The sequence below is a fragment of the Syngnathus typhle genome, linkage group LG1 (assembly GCF_033458585.1).
Source record: "Syngnathus typhle isolate RoL2023-S1 ecotype Sweden linkage group LG1, RoL_Styp_1.0, whole genome shotgun sequence".
NCBI classification, from domain to species: domain Eukaryota; kingdom Metazoa; phylum Chordata; class Actinopteri; order Syngnathiformes; family Syngnathidae; genus Syngnathus; species Syngnathus typhle.
Genome location: NC_083738.1, coordinates 4,604,254 through 4,616,849, shown reverse-complemented (window position 1 = coordinate 4,616,849; position 12,596 = coordinate 4,604,254). Strand labels below are relative to the sequence as shown.

General features: G+C 43.0%; 1 long non-coding RNA gene across 1 annotated transcript; it reads right to left on the bottom strand.

Moving 5' to 3' along the window:
* Positions 1-9,356: 9,356 nt before the first annotated feature.
* LOC133156605 (uncharacterized) lies at positions 9,357-12,368 on the bottom strand. Its single transcript, XR_009714887.1, has 3 exons — positions 12,009-12,368; positions 10,174-11,946; positions 9,357-9,850 (listed from the first exon to the last, which is right to left on the bottom strand). It is a non-coding gene; the product is annotated as an uncharacterized LOC133156605 (long non-coding RNA).
* Between the last annotated feature and the right edge of the window lie 228 nt (positions 12,369-12,596).

Below are 12,596 nucleotides of genomic sequence, written 5' to 3'. Positions count from 1 at the left end.
CCCTCTTTGGGTCAGGGATGGAGAAGTTCAAGTATCTTGGGGTCTTGTTCACGAGTAAGAACAGAATGGAGCGGGAGATTGACAGGTGGTTATCTGAGTAGAATTCCTCCTGAACGCCTCCCTGGTGAGGTGTTCCGGGCATGTCTCACCGGAAAGAGGCCCCAGGGACAACCCAGTACACGCTGGAGTGACTGGCTCTGGGAATGCCTTAGGATTCCGTCGGATGAGCTGGATGAAATGGCTGGGGAAAGAGGAAGTCTGGGCTTCACAACAGAAACTCCTGCCTCCGTGACTCTACTCTGGATAGGCGAGAGAAAATGGTTAAATATGTTTATAGTTTAATAAAAAACATTGCTTCAGTTCTCTGGGATTCATCCATCCATCCATTTTCTGAACCGCTTAGTCCCCACGGGGGTTGCGGGAGTGCTGGAGTGCTGGAGCCTATCCCAGCCGTCATCGGGCAGTAGGCGGGGGACACCCTGAACCGGTTGCCAGCCAATTGCAGGGCATACAGAGACAAACAACCATTTGCACTCGCACTCACACCTAGGGACAATTTGGAGTCTTCAATCGGCCTACTAAGCATGTTTTTGGGATGTGGGAGGAAACCAGAGTGCCCGGAGAAAACCCACGCAGGCCCGGGGAGAACATGCAAACTCCACACAGCGAGGGCTGGAGGTAGAATTGAACCCGCACCCTCCTAACTGTGAGGCGGACGTGCTACCCAGTGCACCACCGAGCCGCCTTCCCTGGGATTCATCTGCGAAAATAAGATGAAAGCAATATTAAATTGCTCCAAAGAGTGAGAAAGTCTCTTCTCAAATGAAGTTATTGATTCGGAAACTGCTCTGCAAATTGAACAATATTTTGAGCCTTGCATATTTATGGGTACTGTTGAGTTAACCTTGTGCAAGACACCATCTCAACCCCCCATCTACCGTGCTGCAACACTGTTTTTATGACTTTTTCACTTTAATCTCCCATTACACCCCTGCATGTATACAGTGTTGAGCAAATTACTTCCGAAATGTAATCTCCTATGTTTCTAGTTACGTACATTTGAAAGTATAATATGATGGGCTCCAGCACGCCCGCGGTATATGGAGGATGGATGGATGGATGGATGGATGGATGGATGGATGGATGGATGGATGGATGGATGGATGGATGGATGGATGGATGGATGGATGGATGGATGGATGGATGGATGGATGGATGGATGGATGGATGGATGTTTCTTTACAACATTACTGTCTATGTATGTGAGTAATGAGTTACTCACATTTCAACACTTTAAAAAGAAAATGCAGAATTTGCAACCATACTGTAGCTGCTAAAGTTAACTTGTCACACACACTTCTGGGTGTGGTGAAATTTGTCCTCTGCATTTATCCCATCCCCATGTGATTTTGATCCATCCCCTGGGGGAGAGGGGAGGCGTGATCAGCAGCGGTGCCACGCTCGGGAATCCTTTGATACATACTGATAAATGAAGTCTGATTGATAATTGGTCTAATAAAAAATATCTATTGATAGAGAAACATCTGACATATGTCATGCATTTCACTCTTTTTCCTAGAAAAAGGCCAAAACAGAATCCAGAGATCATTTAGTTGTAATTCTCTTTACTACATTGAAAGTAAAATGGACTCTTATTTAATAGGTGTAATCTAGTGTACTTTGTCCAATTGGAAACTCGTAACATGATGTCATCGTACGTCTTCCGCACTGCCAGAAGGAGACTGATTGGAGTGGTGGGAACAGTACTCAATGCATCTTGCATATGATGCTCCAGATTGCACCACTTGTCACACTTGTGAGTGGAACTTTAATGTAGTCAGGGAAATGTAACACATTAGGAGACTTAGTAACTATAATAATGTTACAGAAAAATGATGAGTAATATTACGTAATGTAATACATTATTGTAACATGCCATTTTTGTAATGTGTTACCCCCAACATGTGTATGATCTAGTTCTGTGTGTAGTGTGCATTACAAGGTATACATTAATAATAATAATACATTTTATTTGATGACACCTTTCTGACATTGGAGTGTGAGCTGAATTTCCTCTAATTATGAGTACCGTATTTTCGCCCTATTAGGCGCACCGGGGTATAAAGCGCACCTTCAATGAACGGCCCATTTTAAAACTTTGTCCATATATAAGGCGCACCGGCCTATAAGGCGCATAAAATAGAAGCTTTACTGCAACAAACTGAGGTTGACTAGGGTTGCGGTATGCACCCACTAGCCAATAACCAACGAGCCCTCTGTAAACAATCGCGTTTCTCAAACGATCTCCTATAAAATGATCGGAACTGACTAAAGTTCAATCTAACGCATTGGTACTACTTACCTATGTTTCCCTTCCATATCGATCCGTAGATTTACTCGAAACATGAACAGAGCAGCCTATTTTGACATGAAATAGCCTCGCGGGTACAACAGCTATTCGGTGACGTCCCCTGACTACAGTTACCGTAATGCTGGGAAGCGATGTGACCTTGTAATTTACTAGTCGTACTAAAACGTACTAAAACATTTTGGCAGAGCACTGTGTACAACCAGTATGGATCAACATATTCATCACTTGATCTATATATAAGGCGCACCGGACTATTAGGCGCACTGTTGACTTTTGATAAAAATTTTGGTTTTTAGGTGCGCCTTATAGGGCGGAAAATACGGTACACTTGATTGAGTTGTTGAGAAAATACTTTATATATCTGTCCATCCACTTTCCACATTGCTTGTCCTCAAGATAATCACAGATGAGCTATTGCCTATCTCAAATGGGAACAAATTGTGAAAATGGCAGAGTACACCCTGGTACTACTTACCTATGTTTCCCTTCCATATCGATCCGTAGATTTACTCGAAACATGAACAGAGCAGCCTTTTTTGACATAGAATAGCCTCGCGTGTATAGCAGCTATCGTTATAGCATTAGCCATCCGCAAAAACCCATGACCCTCAGCTCGCAATCTCCCATGAGCCTCAGCAAAGTGTAAACAATCGCGTCTCTCAAACGAGCTCCTATAAAATGATCAGAACTGACTAAAATTCGATCTAACGCATTGGTACTACTTACCTACGTTTCCCTTCCATATCGATCCGTAGATTTACTCGAAACATGAACAGAGCAGCCTATTTTGACATGAAATAGCCTCGCGCGTATAGCAGCTATCGTTATAGCATTAGCCATCCGCAAAAACCCATGACCCTCAGCTCGCAATCTCCCATGAGCCTCAGCAAAGTGTAAACAATCGCGTCTCTCAAACGAGCTCCTACAAAATGATCAGAACTGACTAAAGTTCGATCAAACGCATTGGTACTACTTACCTATGTTTCCCTTCCATATCGATCCGTAGATTTACTCGAAACATGAACAGAGCAGCCTATTTTGACATAAAATAGCCTCGCGCGTATAGCAGCTATCGTTATAGCATTAGCCGTCCGCAAAAACCCATGACCCTCAGCTCGCAATCTCCCATGAGCCTCAGCAAAGTGTAAACAATCGCGTCTCTCAAACGAGCTCCTATAAAATGATCAGAACTGACTAAAGTTCGATCTAACGCATTGGTACCACTTACCTATGTTTCCCTTCCATATTGTTGGAATAATTTAAGTAAAGCCTTGTCATTTACGAGTTTATGGCTTTCCTTTTATCTACGTTCTTCTTCTTTAGTGACAGGGATGTCTTTTGATCCCTGTCAGCCATATGTATCCTCCCTGTCCTTATGTTATCTGTGTGTTTTTGTTCCTGTAAGAGGCCTTCACTAACAATGAGCAGAGCTTATTTGCATAGGCGAAATGTTCTTATTTGGGTGAAAGAAACTCCATTCCTTTTAGTTAACTGTAGGTTTGGTTCATAGATTGTTGTTGATCAGAACTGTTTTTCTTTGTTAAGTGTTAAACACAGTTTGAAGTGGTTGCGTACAAGTTATCCCATATTTACTCAAGTCTTGTTCAAGTGTTTAGGACAAGTCACTCATTGTTATTGCGTGTTAATTTACTAAGTAGATAAAGTCTAGCCAAGGTTTAGTTGCATTGTTCCACAGGAAAGCGGCAATATAAGTTATCTGATCTCACTTGCGGACTACTCGCCAACAACTGGAGAAGAACAGATGGACAAACTCTGCGGGGGTCACGGGCCGACAATGAAGTGCTAATTCACACCACACTACATTCCTTAGCTAATCAACGTTGCTACAGACACAATCTTCCCTCCCTTTAGTGTAGCAACGCCTCTGTAACCAGGGCAACCAAAACATTAAATAGAGGAGCACGTGGAGGGAGAACTCAGAATTGATGGAGATTGTAACTGAGTTTCCTCTCTCTATCGTTCTCCTCGCGAGTAAACCTGTTCTGGTTCTTTTCTCCTCTTCCTTCCAGCGTGTGGTTAAATGTCTGATGGTATTTAGACCTGACACATATCGATCCGTAGATTTACTCGAAACATGAACAGAGCAGCCTATTTTGACATGAAATAGCCTTGCGCGTATAGCAGCTATCGTTATAGCATTAGCCATCCGCAAAAACCTATGACCCTCAGCTCGCGATCTCCCATGAGCCTCAGCAAAGTGTAAACAATCGCGTCTCTCAAACGAGCTCCTATAAAATGATCAGAACTGACTAAAGTTCAATCTAGCGCATTGGTACTACTTACCTATGTTTCCCTTCCATATCGATCCGTAGATTTACTCGAAACATGAACAGAGCAGCCTATTTTGACATAAAATAGCCTCGCGCGTATAGCAGCTATCGTTATTAACGGAGCAGCCTATTTTGAAATGAAATAGCCTCACGGGTACAACAGCTATTCGGTGACGCCCCCTGACTACAGTTACCGTAATGCTGGGAAGCGATGCGACCTTGTAATCTACTAGTCGTACTAAAACGTACTAAAACATTTTGGCAGAGCACTGTGTACAACCAGTATGGATCAACAAATTCATCACTTGATCCATATATAAGGCGCACCGGCCTATAAGGCGCACTGTTGACTTTTGATAAAAATTTAGGTTTTTAGGTGCGCCTTATAGGGCGGAAAATACGGTACACTTGATTGAGTTGTTGAGAAAATACTTTATATATCTGTCCATCCACTTTCCACATTGCTTGTCCTCAAGATAATCACAGATGAGCTATTGCCTATCTCAAATGGGAACAAATTGTGAAAATGGCAGAGTACACCCTGGACTCATTGCCATTCAGTCTCAGGGCACATTCCATTTTAACCATTTACACACATCCTTACAGTACGGGCAATTTATTACTTAGTAAACCTAATGTGCCTATTTTTTAAGAGGGACGCAAGCACAGGGATTTGGGAGTTCACATGAGCTCTTTTTTCAATTGCCTGATAACATTTTTGAGATACAATGAATAAGTTTGACGAGGTTTATTAAAAACACTTCAATTAAATTATTAATTAGGACAAACCCATTTACCCAGTCGTCTGTGACAGAAAACTCTGTCAGACCTCAATTTTGTGGAGCACTCTTTGTATACTTTGTCACTTTTTTTAGGTATCTCCGGAGCGACTTATATATGGGTTTTTTTTCACTTTTTTGGGCATTTGGACAACCAAATTTCGTCCGACATCCGAAGCAAAAAAATCGTGACTTTTTTGTTCGAATACCGATTTGTTCAAGAACCGGGACGTTCGAAAACCGAGGCTCCACTGTATATACATTTCATTGTCACTACTGTCTATTGTCGTGCCGTGGGTCTGAACGCGGTTTGTTTCGTGTCTGCACCGTTTGATTGATAGCTTCGACGCGCTCCTTTAAGTTTTCCTCTCATCGTACGAGTAGCCGTTACGCAGCGCCACGGCGACTAATGGTCGCCACCAAATGTATTTTGTTGTTTCAATGACTGGTTATTAAGTGTAGCGGAACCGTTATGCGCAGTTAGTTATATAATGTGTGCCGTCTACTCTTGTTGTGTGACGTCAGAAGTTGAGCGTTGACTTACGTGCTGTATTTCTGTCTGTTGCACAAACACACACACACACACCCCACACACCCTTCATACAATAATCACACACACAAGAATCACATTCACACGTGCAAAGACTCACCCATGTACACGACACACACCTGCTCTCACATCCTTACGACCAAACGTGCGTCTATACCCTTTTGCCAGTTTGCCTGTATGCCCCTATGAGCCACAGTGCAATTTAGTAAAGCAATCAAAACTGAACCACATCTTCCGTCCTGTGTTCTGACCGACACCCAGGGGCGAAAAGAGCATAACCATCCAAGCCAACCCCCTATAGAGGCTTTGCAGCTGATGTCATCAGCCGCGCCCATTAGCTTGGCGGCCATCTTGCCGGTCAACATTTCAGTGGCGGTCAACGACTCACACACGCTTTCTTGTTACATCTGCTGCTATTTGAGCTTGAAAATGCCGGAAACCTGCTGTGCTGTTGGATGTAGCAATAGACGAGGCGATAAACCAAATCTTAGCTTCTATAGATTGTCGGCAAACATCCAAAAACGCGATAAATGGATCGCGGCGATTCGTCGTGAACGATGGAAACCTACGATTTACACAAGGATATGCAATGAGCACTTCATATCAGGTATGTAAACAAACTATTCACCCCTGATTTGTTTCACAAAATTTGAAATAATACAATGTGGGATGATACAAATATGATTGTTGAAAATGCTGGGTGCATTTTTAGAAAGACAGCAAGAGCAGCAAGGCAGGGAATGGGAATATTTCTTCAGTTCACCCCCCCCCCCTCCGTTTTTATTTCTTGTTTATTTTTTCATGATGCTTCCTCTGATTGGCTTCAAAACTTTATCAATGTAAATATTGAACTTCATATTGGAATTGAACAATTAATTCTCATGAGTGAATGCATTGCACTGGGTATATCCCCTTCAACAACGTGCTTGATTATTTATGGTAGTCATTATGAATAATGTGATTGTTTAATTGTTTCAGGTGCAAAAAGCGAAGATCCACTATCCCCAGACTATGTGCCAAGTATATTTGAGCATACCCAGTCACCTCACAAACGAAAACTCAAATGTTCATTGAAGATCTTTGAGAGAAGACAAAATCTCAAGCAGCAGCAGCAGCACACAACTACCCGCTGGTGAAGATGTGGTGCACGTTGAGATTTGAAAAGAAGGCATGGTGACTACTGCCACACAGACGGATATCACTGGGGAAGCAATGGATTCCCTCACTGCAGAGTGTAAAAATCTGCGTGCAGAACTTGATGAACTGAAGGACAGTTTGAAACGCTGTACATGAAATGAAGAATCTTTCAAGGGTAATGATGACAAAGTAACGTTTTTGACTGGTCTGCCATCATAGATGATTATGATGACAACATTTGATTTTATTGCACCTCATCTTAGTCAAAATATGAAGTTGAGTCTTTTTAGTCAATTTCTTGTGACATTACTCAGACTGAGGCTGAATCTGTGCCTTCAGTACTTGGCTTACACATATGATGTTTCCACTGCTAGTATTTCCAGGAGTTTCAGAAATGTACCGTTTTTTTCCGTGTATAGTGCGCAAAATTTAACTAATTTATCGTCCTAAAATCTGGGGTGCGCACTATAAATGGGTACAAAAAAAATTTTAATTTTTTTTTTTTTTTTTTTCAAGTCCCAATGATCGTCACACACGCAGGGAGGCAATGGGTCCCATTTTTATAGTCTTTGGTATGGTCTTAACTAGGCTGGATGTAATTTTTTTTGTTGGCGTTGATTTCTCCGACTGCCCGTAAACGCACCACCGCGCTCCGTGCGCGCACGGGAAAGAGGCGTGCCGGGCGCTCACTGTCGCATTGCTTAAAGAGTGCCTTTGTGTTTTAGGATGAACAGCAGAGACCAAAGGAACAAGGCAGTGTTGTGAAATAAAATATTACCTGTAATACGCATTTTGTTATTTGCTGATTGAAACTGCTAATTAAACTGTGAATTGAAACTAATAGAAAGAAAACAACTCTCGCTCTTTATATAGCTGACGTGTCTTGCGCAGCCGTTCTGTGCATTATATTTCACAACACTTTGCCTTGTTCCTTTCTTCTCTGCTGTTCACTTCAAACACGCTCCATGCGACCGCAATGCTCTCGTATCAGACGCTTGCTCGATCGCCTGCTCGTTTGCTGTCTGTCACAATGTACCCTACACAAATCCGAAACATTTGTTGCGGCTCCGAGCCACGACGAGGGGCAAGTTTTGGTTTCCAAGGGTGTTTTTATTCCTCTTCAACGTCTCTCCCATACAGAGCCGCCTTTTTCACGTCCGCACGCGTCTTTCCCGTGCGCGCACGGAGCGCGGTGGTGCGTTTACGGGCAGTCGGAGAAATCAACGCCAACAAAAAAAATTACATCCAGCCTAGTTAAGACCATACCAAAGACTATAAAAATGGGACCCATTGCCTCCCTGCGTGTGTGACGATTATTGGGACTTAAAAAAATAAAATATTTTTTTTTTTTTAATTCATAAATATTGGGTGCGTATTATACATGGGTACAGGCTTTTTTCCAGCATCAGCATGCCATTTTTAGGGTGCGTATTATACATGGGGGCGCACTATACACGGAAAAAAACGGTAATCCATGTCATGCATAGTATACTGGTTCCAACCCTAGTGGTTTGGCCTGAGCGTGAGCAGCTTAGACTGAGTTTACCAATGTCCTTTCGTTCTAAATTCAGCAAGTGTGCATGCGTCATTGATTGTTTCGAGATATTCATTGAGCGGGCGAGTGATCTGAAAGCCAGGGCCCAAACTTATTCAAACTACAAGTCTCACAATACAATGAAATATCTGATTGGCATTACTCCACAAGGTACCATATGGTTTATCTCCAAGGGCTGGGGTGGTCGTGCCAGTGACAAGTTTGTTGTCGAACAAAGCAATTTTCTGACCCATCTACTGCCAGGCAATCTGATCTTGGCTGACAGGGGATTCGATGTCGGTGATTCTATTGGTTTGCACCAGGCCAACCTCGAGACACCAGCTTTTACTAAAGGTAAAAAACAGCTTAATCCACTAGATGTTGAGGGCACCAGAGGATTAGCTGCTGTCCGTATCCATGTAGAGAGAGTTATTGGACTCGCAAGACAGAAGTATACCATGATAGAAAATATCATACCCATCTCTTTATTGTCATCGGATGACAGTGGTTTCACTACATTAGATAAAATTGTACAAGTGTCATGCGCACTTACTAATTTTTCCGACCCAATTGTAGCATTTGAGTAATGATGTTGCATCCATATTTCTTCTGTAATAAATACCAGGAAAGAATCTTACAGAAACAACTTTTTCTGTTTTATTTACAACTTCTTACAGTTAGGGCAAAACCATCGTTGTGGAACTCATTTTATGCCAAGACATTTCATGTGGAATGCTTTGATGCTGCAGTTCTCGGATTTACAAACCAACATATCCAAAGTTGGCAGCATAGTCAGGGACAATGCTCAAAATTGCTGGTCTTCCACCGCATTCAGACAAAGACAGTTGGTGGAGGAACATCCAGCAGTTTTCTCGTAGCACTTTCCTCAGGAGTTGAAACGTCTGACTTTCGTTTCTGGGCTGGACGGGCAAAATCAATATTCCATCCTTCAGCATATTCTATGTGCGATGCTGATGGTTTCAGCCACTGACAAGGTAGTGATGTGCATGAAGTGGCCGTCTTCATACGTATTAATGTCTCCAGGACGAACAGGGATGCTGCTGAATGTGTGCATGTTTCACCCAATCCAGCCATGCAGGTACAGTGGCAGCACAGGATCTGACCATCTTTCGCTATTGCTACCCAAGGTCTGAGGGGAGGATCATTCATCCGTTGAGAGTGTTTTACCTGAAACAGATAATATGACATACCTTATATTATTATCAGTCCCTAATTTGGATCTAATATACAAGGCTAGACCTCTTACTGTCCATTTATGCATATTCTACCTGCCATTTGGTAAATTCTCTCATGAATCATTCATTAAATTAGCTTGAAAATTTAAACCTGGTTCATTTTGAGCAAGAGACCAACAGGAATTATCAAGCATGAATTCTAAAAAGTATTTTTGTAGAAATTGTTGCATAAGCTCTATACTGAATAGTTGGAAATTATGTAATGTTTTATTGTAGGAATTAATTTCTCAGATTTCAATATGATATTTTCCTTACCTTGGTCATGAGAAGAAATCAATTCTTGTTTGGAATCTGCCATATCAGCCCATCATGCACAAAACCTGCTGTAAAATATTTGTAGGCATCCAGACTCTTATATGCCTTAAGGTCCTTTCCAGTGTACGGAGATGGTGAATCGACAAGGTAATTATAAATATCTGGATATGAGAGATCAGGCAGGTCGGCTGTTGCAAAATGCTCAGGTGATTTTAGCATGCTTCTCGGTAAAAGGTACAGATCCGTTGTGTCAACAAAATTCAACTTCTCTCTGTAACGTTTCTTGGATTCTTCATCCAAATGCTCGGTAACGTTTCTTGGATTCTTCATCCAAATGCCCAACTTCATTGGATAGCAAATCAGCCATAATTCGGATGAAATCTGTGAAAATGTAGCGCAGAAATCAAACTGAATCTGTACGAACACGTAGGAACGAGCTGACCGGTTGCCCGGCAAGATGCCGGCATAACACAAAATCACGTGATAAAATCACGTGACTGCAAAGCCTCTATACAGTCCTCAGGCTCCCCAACAGAAACTGTAGGTGATACATTTCAAAAACCAGAAGCCATTCATTCACAAATGTGATTGCACTTTAGTTTACATTTTGTAACGGATCGGAATGGAGCAGGGCGACCAAATGCAGCTTGGACCCGGGTTTATTAAAGGGAAAAGGTAGTTGGAAGAGAGGATAAGGGGAAAAAACTAACAGAGCCGGCAAACTGACATAATTTACCTTACCGACCGACAGACTGGCTAACCGACTTGACAAAGACGGGAACCAAAAATACATCAATGATCCAACAGGGAGTGACATGCAGACAGGGCTTAAATACGAGACAGGTAACGAGAGGCAGGTGACTGGGATTAGTACATGACACAGGAAGGGAGGGGCGAGTACACAGACGGACAGAAACCATGACTCTACATCTAATAACACAACCGGGGACGAGTCGTGACACATTTTTAAATGTTCAGATGTGATAGACAGTTTTTGCATGATTTGAATGAGGCAAAATAACATGCTTTTTCTCTAGAATATATTGTTATAATCATTTGTTTCAGATGTACTGTAATTATTTTCTGTGTAAAAACTGAATTTGGTGTTCAAAAAGTATTTTTTCAAACTTGAGTCTTGAAAAAGAAGGGGGTTGTCTTATAATCAGGGTCGTCTTATATTCGGGTCAATACGGTAATGCCCCACCTCCTCTCTAGTACATGTCATGGTAGACACTCGCACAAGCAAGTGAACACCGGCGAACGAATTTATGCGAGGCACATCACGCCATACTTCATTTGGCATCCCGGCTGAACATAGCGTAACAAACACGCGAAATAAGCGTGGTCGCGGTCGCCGCTCCTGTAGGCCTCCTCCTTGACTTTACGCAGCCTCCTGAGGTTCGGTGTAAACCAAGGTTTGTCGTTGTTGTACGTGCAGAAGGTCTTAGTCTGCACACACAGATTCTCACAAAAACTGATGTATGATGTGACAGTGTCAGTGAGTTCATGCAAGTCTGAAGTTGCAGCTTCGAAAGCTCCCCAATCGGTGCTGTCAAAACAGGTTTGGAGGTCCTGCCTTGACTCCAGTGTCCACTTCCTCACAGTCCTCACCACAGGCTTAGAAGTTTTTAGTTTCTGCCTGTAGGCCGGGATCAGATGAACTAGACAGTGGTCCGAGAGTCCTAAAGCTGCACGAGCCGCAGAGTGATATGCATCCTTAATCACGGTGTAGCAGTGGTCCAGAGTCTGGAGAGTTCGTGTGCGAGGTTCGCCCTGTTAAGATCACCCAGAACAATGATTAGTGAGTTTGGTAGAAGTTTCTCCATGTCTGTTACCTGGTCAGCCAGCATCTGCGTGGCTTCACTCGCACGCGCGTGTGGTGGAATGTAAATAGCTGCCATGACGATCGAGGAGAACTCCCGTGGTGAATAGAACGGCCGGCAGTTTATGAAAAGTGTTTCTAGGAGAGGGCTGCAAAACTCTTTCAACACCGTGACATCAGTACACCAACGTTCATTAATGTAGAAACAAAGACCACCTCCCTTTGATTTTCCGGAGAGCTCCGCGCTGCGATCTGCTCGCGTTAGCCGGAACCCCGCTAGCTCCACGGCGTGGTGGGGGGTTCAATCACCGAGCCACGTTTCCACAAAGCACAGCGCGGCGGATCTGCTGAGTTAAACCCCTTACCATCTCTCTCTCTCTCTCTCTCTCTCTCTCTCTCTCTCTCTCTCTCTCTCTCTCTCTCTCTCTCTCTCTCCTCTCTCCTCTCTCTCTCTCTCTCTCTCTCTCTCTCTCTCTCTCTCTCTCTTTCTCTCTCTCTTTCTCTCTCTCTTTCTCTCTCTCTTTCTCTTCTCTCTCTCTCTCTCTCTCTCTCTCTCTCTCTCTCTCTCTCTCTCTCTCTCTCTCTCTCTCTCTCTCTCTCT